Genomic DNA, 8,441 nt, shown 5'->3' with positions numbered 1-8,441 from the left:
TCAGGCTGTGCCTCCAACTGCGGCAGTCAGACCCAGTAAGTCAGACCCAGACCCAGTCAGACCTACCACAGAGAGGGGGCGGGGGGGGGGGGGAAATAAACAAAATCCTTGAGAGCTACCAGGAATTTGTATCCGAAGGAAAGGTGAAACCACACCCCTTGAGTGAGGGAATTAAACCAATAGTCATACTCATGGATGCAGGGGCCTGCCAATCCCTTCTGCTGGGACAAAGAAAGTGCAGTGAATGCTAGAGCGTTAGTGAATGGTGTCGGAAGACAGTATATGTCCATACCCTTATATCCGGTGTACTTGGAGTTTGACCCAGTTTCATGACTCTTTACCATGCGGATTGTCCCTAGTTTACTGATTGATGGGTCGAACTGCTCCTGGGTAATGATCTGACAGGGGAAAAGGTGGCAGCTTCCCCAGTAGTTCTAGAGAGACCAAAAGAGGTCCGGCAGACAGGGTAGTTACAGCAGAAATCCCTGATTGTGTGGTGACTCGGTCCATGGCCAAACAATCCCCTGAACTGACACTGCAGACGGATGACCCTACTGTCTGATTGTCTGAAACCTTCGTTGGGAAGTTAGAGGACCCAAAGGATGTGTGAAACAGTTCTTCCTTTTTTGTGGCTCCACATCCCGACCCAGTGTTAAAAAATAGCACAGACTTTCCAAACCAAAACTGAAGCAGAGGGAGTTGCAGACTGTTACTATTTAAAGAATGAGGAGCTAATGAGGAAGTGGAGACCTCCTCACAGAACAGCGGATGAAGAGTGGACAGTGGTTCTCCAGATAGTGGTGCCGCTGAAGTCCCTTAAAGAAATATTAACAATGGCCCACGAACTTCTAATGGATGGACATGTCAGTATATTAAAAATCGAAGACCGCAGAAGACAGCATTTTGACTGGCCACAATTCCACAAAAATGTGGTGGAGTTCTGTAAAATTGGTCTCACGTGCCAGGTTGTGGGAACCCTTCATGAGAATGCCGGAAGATTGTGTGGGACCCCTGCTGAAAATATAACGGGACGACCAGTATCTTCTCACCATTATGGATGTGGTGACCCGATTCCCAGAGGCCATTCGCCCGAAGAACTATCTCTGCCAAAGAAGTGGTGAAGGGGCTATCTCAATTCTTTACACTATATTGGCTTCCTGCTGAGATCCAGTCGGATCAGGGCACATATTTCATGTCCAGTATTTTTGAAAAGGTCATGCGTAATCTGGAGCACCGCAGCCTCACAGCTCCAGCGACCCGGGTTTGATTCTGTGTACTGCCTGTGCGAAGTTTGCGAGTTCTCCCTGTGACCGCGTGAGTTTTCACCAGGTGCTCTGGTATCCTCCCAAAGCCAAAGACTTGCAGGTTGATAGGGCCCTAGTATAAGTTGGTGGTAGGGGAGTTGAGGGATGGTGGGGATGTGGTAGGAATATGGGATTAATGTAGGATTAGTATAAATGAGTGGTTGATGGTTGGCACAGACTCGGTGGGCTGAAGGGCCTATTTCAGTGCTGCATCTCTAAATAAATAAAATAAGTAATTAAATAAAGTCCTCAACCTACTATCCACAGTCACAATGGGCTTTGGAGCAGTACCACCAGACCCTAAAGACAATGATCAGTCCATACTGCAATGAGCAATCCCATGACTGGGACAAAGGGATGGGATTTCTCCTGCTGGTTACCGAGACTTATCTAAAGATTCCACTGGCTTTAGTCTCTTTGAATTAGTTTATGGACACGAGATGAGTGGTCCTCTTAAATTAATCAAGAAGACGTTTTTGGGACACAGGGATGAGTCTTCCATGTTAGACCACATTTCCGTGCTCTGGGAGCGACTCACGAGAGGCTGTGCAATGGCTCAGTAACAGCAAAAGATCTCACAGGCAGCTATGAAAAGGTAAGCAGACAGAAATGCCAAGGCTAGAACATGTCATCCCAGAAACCATGTATTGTTAATACTCCCAATGCATGGCGAACCCCTTAAAGTCCAGTTCAGTGGTCCATATCGAGTGGCAAAAGGAATAGTCAGATAAATTATTTAATTGACATCCCAGACCAAAGGAAAAAAAGTAAATGCTGTGGAGGGGACAGACAAGTACAGATCTGTCAGACAGTCAGGAGGGGAGGATTGAAAAGGACAGTGAGGACAGGTTAGAGAAGGGCCAGGAGAATTCCCAACTGGAACCCCCCCACTCTACGATTTGCCAACCCTGAAATGTTAGATAAATTGGACCACACACTCTCCTCATTAAATGCAGGTCAAAGAGGCAACCTAAAAAGGCTGCTCACAGCATTTACAGAAACGTGCAAGGACAAGGAAAGGTCCCAAAAAGGCATGTCAATGGTGAGGGAGATGTCTCACCTAGTCGAAGTGCAGCTGGAGAGTGCAGTGAAAGCTGGACAGACACCTGTGCGCAGTAATGTCGCAAAAGACATAGGGTAGATAAAAGAAAGTTCCTTCCCATAGTTAAGTAAAAAGTGAAGGGAAAATACCCTCAAGTAAACAGCACTTGTGCACCTCACCAGAAAGCTAAAAGTAAGGTCAGTGTGGATCTACCCTCTGAAGAACCCAATGATCAGATCCCAAACACAAAGCTAATCAAACCCAACAATTTCAAAGCCGAACTCAGCTAGAACAAAGGCCCAGAGGAAATCTCGGACACCTCACAGGGGCAAAAAAAAAAAAATTATTACACACTGTCGGTTTTGGGAGAAAGATTATCAAGGTGCATAGTACCTGAGTAGTTAAAACTTCATTAGAGGAGAGAAAAGGAAAACAAGCAATTGGTGATGCATTGTCCAAGGTCGAAACCGACACATGACCATCCCAGACAAAATGCCAAAAATATTTAAATCAGTACAGCTGTAACAGACAATGTCAGCTGCAGTAATTCTAAGATTAATGTGTGAATTTGAGAAGTGATTATTGAGAATGCATGTGTATTTCTTCCGTTTTCTTCCCACAATTCTGCAATGAAATGTTCCTATTATCACATTTCTTTCCATGTGCTATGCCGGTGTCACGATAGCACAATATGCCAAATGAGGAATTTTAATTCATCGATTGGAAACTTACACTAAATTTTTGACAGAAAACATCCTACCGTTAACCTTGAAAAAGCTGGCAGCCAAGATGGCCACCGCAATTGGCATCTGGAACACCTTTTCACATTCCAAGGCCTACGACAGGAGCCACATGTCTGATGAGCCTGGACCTATATCATTGGCTTGCTCCAGTGATTGAATGACCTAAGATTACATTCATTAACACGGCATACAAGGCTACTCTGACACATTGAATTTCAAAGTGCAAACTCCTCCAAGTATATATACTGGCATCCTGAACCCTGGGGAGATAGAAGTTTCTAACTTTGAATCACATTAGAAGGGTCCAGAGAATGCACTGAGGCAGTCATGAAACCTTCTGCCCAACTCTGTGAAAGCTGGGAGTTTCCCCTGGACAAATACAGACAAGCCAATGATTCAAACTGTGCAGAAGCAGAAGGGCTGTGACCACCGCCCCCCCCCCTCCACCCCGTACTCCCCCCACCTCTCTCTCTCCGTCTCTCTCTCCTCCTAACATCACAAGTTTGAAAATCACATGTGACTGTGGGCCCCTCATGCCTACGGATTGCTACAAACAGAGTAACCAGGGGAAGAAAGCCACCTACAAGTCTGCCTCAAGGAAAACCCTGAGCAATGTGGACCAGCCACAAACTGCACTTCGACAAGCAAAAGACGTCAAGAATATAACTTCAGCTGGAAGACCATGGAATCGCCCAACATCACAGAATGAGTTTTTTTAAAAAAATTATTCTGGACTCAAATCCAACCACAAATTTACTTCTCACTCTGTAATCTATTTGTGTGTGTGTGTGTGATTCTCGTGTGAGTGTGTACGTAACTGTGTGTTGTGTTTTTTTTAATGATTTTATTTAGATCGGGTTTATATTGTTAAGTATAATAAACTCACCTCTTTCATGTTTAAACTCAGGAGAACCTGTCCAATCAGTTCCTTCACCATCACACCAAAGGTAAAATGTAAAACACTCAATGAGACGTTACTATTGCACTGTTTATAAAGGACAAACACTATTGCAGTCAAATAAAGAAGACCCACTCTGACCCCTCCTCACCTGGCCATAACAATTGGCTGGGCTGGGGATGGAGCGAATATGGGGATGAACTCAGCTCAGCATTAAATAGATACCAGAGGTTGTAAACTTCCTGGTTCAGCCTCAGACAATGGCCAGCGAGGGGGATGCAGATCATGGACAGGGAATGGTGCTTGTGACAGAAACTGAAGACAATGGTTTCAGTCTTCTCACGATTTAAATGACAAGAACACTAAATCAGTGAAATATGGTTTATGAATCTAATAGTTGGATACAGAGACTTACCAGGGACACCAATAGTAGCGAGGATGGGATAGTAAATAAATTGAATCATCTTCAGAGCATAAGCGATCCGCAATTCTAATGTTATCCAATAATAATCCGCAGTAAGATAGTCAAACCAATAGGATAAACTCCTGTCACTTGTTGTAACATTCCAATCTATTGTTCTCAGATTCTGACCCATTGTTGTAATATTCCAATCCAGTGTTCTCCGATTCTGACCCATTGTTGTAACATTCCAATCTATTGTTCTCAGATTCTGACCCATTGTTGTAACATTCCAATCTATTGTTCTCCTATTAGGACCCATTGTTGTAACATTCCAATCTATTGTTCAGATTCTGATATCTCCTCACCATCTCTCTGCAGCCACGGATCCCTTTGAGTGCCGGAGCTGATGCTCCCGCTGATACTTTCAGAAAACACATTGAAAGGAGGCCTGTATTAATAGAAGAGGGAAACCCTCCAGTGACACCATTAGGGTCCATGGAGACCGGCATTAATTACAGTCACTGAACAAACTGGTTCAGTTAACCCCTTTCAATTCAACACTTTTTGTACTACAATAAAGTAGAACATTTAGCCAGTCTGGATGGGAATTATGAGAGTTACTGAGGGAAGAAATGGTGGAAATGACAGAGGCACTGGACAAAATCTTTCAGTCCTCCTTGGATATGGGAGTGATGCCAGAGGTCTGGAGGATTGTCAATGTTACACCCTGTTTAAAAAGGAGAGGTTGGGTAAACCTTGTAAGCATCAGTCTAATGTTGGTTGTTGGAAACTTCTAGAGGTCATAACCCAGCACAAAAATATATCTTGCTTGTAATACAACTTTTGATACATGACAAGCAGCACGGAAAGGTGAATGAAATATCATTCCTGATAATCTTCATCAAGTTCGTTGAGGACGTAACAGTGAGTGTTTCACGTAATATAATCATAGAAATTTTAAGATACTGAAAGAGGCCACTTGTGCCATTGTGTCTGCACCGGCCGAAAAATGATCCACCTATTCTTATCCCATCTTCCAGCATTTGATCCACAGCCCTGCAGATAATGACAGTTGAGGTGAACATCCAGTTTCCTTTTCACTGAGTGGAGGGACTCTGCTTAAACTATCCTTTCAGGCAGTAAGTTCTGGACCCTCACTATAAACAGGGGATGCAATACTGAACCCTGTGGAACGCCACTGCAAACAGTCCTCCGGTTAGTAAAATGCCTGTCAACAACTACCCTTTAATAAAAACAAGAAATGCTGGAAATACTCAGCAGGTCTGGCAGCATCTGTGGAGAGAGTAGCAGAGTTAACGTGACAGGTCCGTGACCCTTCATCGCTGATCTGAAAACTTAACTCTGCTTCTCCCTCCACAGATGTTGCCAGACCTGCTGAGTATTTCCAGCATTTATTGTTCTTACTTCAGATTTCCAGCTTCCGCAGTATTTTGCTTTTATTATAACAATGACCCTTTGTTTCCTGCCACTGAGCCAATTTTGTATTTTTGGGTGGACATGTTTCTCCTCAACTCCCAGTTAATCCTTCTACCAAGCACTTTAAGTCACTGCCCCCTAGTCACTGATCTCTCTGCTCATGTGAATAGAGTCGTCACCTCCACTCTATCCAAGCCCCTCAAAATTATGTCCATTTCAATCAGATCTGCCTTCAGCCTTCTCTGTTCCAAGTAGAACAACCCCAGCCTATCTAATCTTGCTTCGTAGCTGCATTTTTCCAGTCCTGGCAAACATCCTTGTAAATCTCCTCTGTACCCTCTCTAGTGTAATTCCATCCTTTGTGTAATCAGGTGACCAGAACTGCACACAGTACTCAGGTTGTGACCTAACCAATGATTTATACAGTTCCAGCATAACCTCCCTGCTCTTGTATTCTATACCTCAGCTAATAAAGGAAAGGATTCCATATGCCTTCTTAACCACCTATCGACCTGACCTGCTACCTTCAGGACATCAGTGGACATTGACTTCAAGGTCCCTCACATCCTCTACGCTTCTCAGCATTTTCCTATTAATTGTCTATCCCTTTGCCTTGTTTGACCTCCTCAAATACACATTTCATACTTAACCGGTTGAATTCCATTTGACACTTTTCTGCCATCAATATCTTCCTGCAGCTTACAGCTATACTCCTCGCTATCTACCACATGGCAAATTTGTGTGCCATCTGCACACATCTTGATCATGCCCCTACATTTACGTTCCAATCGTTAATATATCCTCCAAAAAGCAGGTGATCCAGAAATGAGCCCTGTGGAAAGCCACTTGAAACAGACCTCAAGTCAGTAAAACACCCATCAAGGAGATCCTAGTATTCTCTGGGAAGATAGGGAGGAGATTGCAGAGCCTTTGTCCTTGATCTTTATGTCGTCATTGTCGACAGGAATAGTGCCAGAAGACTGGAGGATAGCAAATGTTCTCCCCTTGTTCAAGAAGGGGAGTAGAGACAGCCCTGGTAATTATAGACCTGTGAGCCTTACTTCGGTTGTGGGTAAAATGTTGGAAAAGGTTACAAGAGACAGGATTTATAATCATCTTGAAAAGAATAAGTTCATTAGCGATAGTCAGCACGGTTTTGTGAAGGCTAGGTCGTGCCTCACAAACCTTATTGAGTTTTTCGAGAAGGTGACCAAACAGGTGGATGAGGGTAAAGCAGTGGATGTGGTGTATATGGATTTCAGTAAGGCGTTTGATAAGGTTCCCCACGGTAGGCTATTGCAGAAAATACGGAAGTATGGGGTTGAAGGTGATTTAGAGCTTTGGATCAGAAATTGGCTAGCTGAAAGAAGACAGAGGGTGGTGGTTGATGGCAAATGTTCATCCTGGAGTTTAGTTACTAGTGGTCTAGCGCAAGGATCTGTTTTGGGGCCACTGCTGTTTGTCATTTTTATAAATGTCCTGGAACAGGGTGTAGAAGGGTTAGTTAGTAAATTTGCAGATGACACTAAGGTCGGTGGAGTTGTGGATAGTGCCGAAGGATGTTGTAGGGTACAGAGGGACATGGATAGGCTGCAGAGCTTGGCTGAGAGATTGCAAATGGAGTTTAATGCGGAAAAGTGTGAGGTGATTCACTTCGGAAGGAGTAACAAGAATGCAGAGCACTGGGCTAATGGGAAGATTCTTGGTAGTGAAGATGCACAGAGAGAGCTTGGTGTCCAGGTACATAAATCCCTGAAGGTTGCTACCCAGGTTAATAGGGCTGTTAAGAAGGCATATGGTGTATTAGCTTTTATTAGTAGGGGGATCGAGTTTCGGAGTCACGAGGTCATGCTGCAGCTGTACAAAACTCTGGTGAGACCGCACCTGGAGTATTGCGTGCAGTTCTGGTCACCGCATTATAGGAAGGATGTGGAAGCTTTGGAAAGGGTGCAGAGGAGATTTACTAGGATGTTGCCTGGTATTGAGGGAAGGTCTTACGAGGAAAGGCCGAGGGACTTGAGGTTGTTTTCGTTGGAGAGAAGGAGGAGGAGAGGTGACTTAATAGAGACAAATAAGATAATCAGAGGTTTCGATCGGGTGGATAGTGAGAGTCTTTTTCCTCGGATGGTGATGGCAAACACGAGGGGACATAGCTTTTAGTTGAGGGGTGATAGATATAGGACAGATGTGAGAGGTAGTTTCTTTACTCAGAGTGTAGTAGGGGCGTGGAACGCCCTGCCTGCAACAGTAGTAGACTCGCCAACTTTAAGGGCATTTAAGTGGTCATTGGATAGATATATGGATGAAAATGGAATAATGTAGGTCAGATGGTTTCACAGGTCGGCGCAACATCGAGGGCCGAAGGGCCTGTACTGCACTGTAATGTTCTAAATTCTAAATCAACAATCACCCTTTGTTTCCTGTCACTGAGCCAATTTTGTATCCAGCTTGCTGCGTTTCCCTGGATTCCATGCGATTTAATTTTTTAACTAGTATGCCACATGGGACCTTGTCAAAAGCCTTGCAAAAATCCACGGAGACCATATCATCTGCACTACCCTCATCTATCATCCTTGCTACTTCGTCGACAAATTCAATCAAGTTGGTCAAACAA

Source organism: Heterodontus francisci, unplaced genomic scaffold, assembly GCF_036365525.1.
Source record: "Heterodontus francisci isolate sHetFra1 unplaced genomic scaffold, sHetFra1.hap1 HAP1_SCAFFOLD_835, whole genome shotgun sequence".
NCBI classification, from domain to species: Eukaryota; Metazoa; Chordata; class Chondrichthyes; order Heterodontiformes; family Heterodontidae; genus Heterodontus; species Heterodontus francisci.
The sequence above is the reverse complement of the archived record's forward strand: the minus strand, read 5'-3'. Positions refer to the sequence as shown.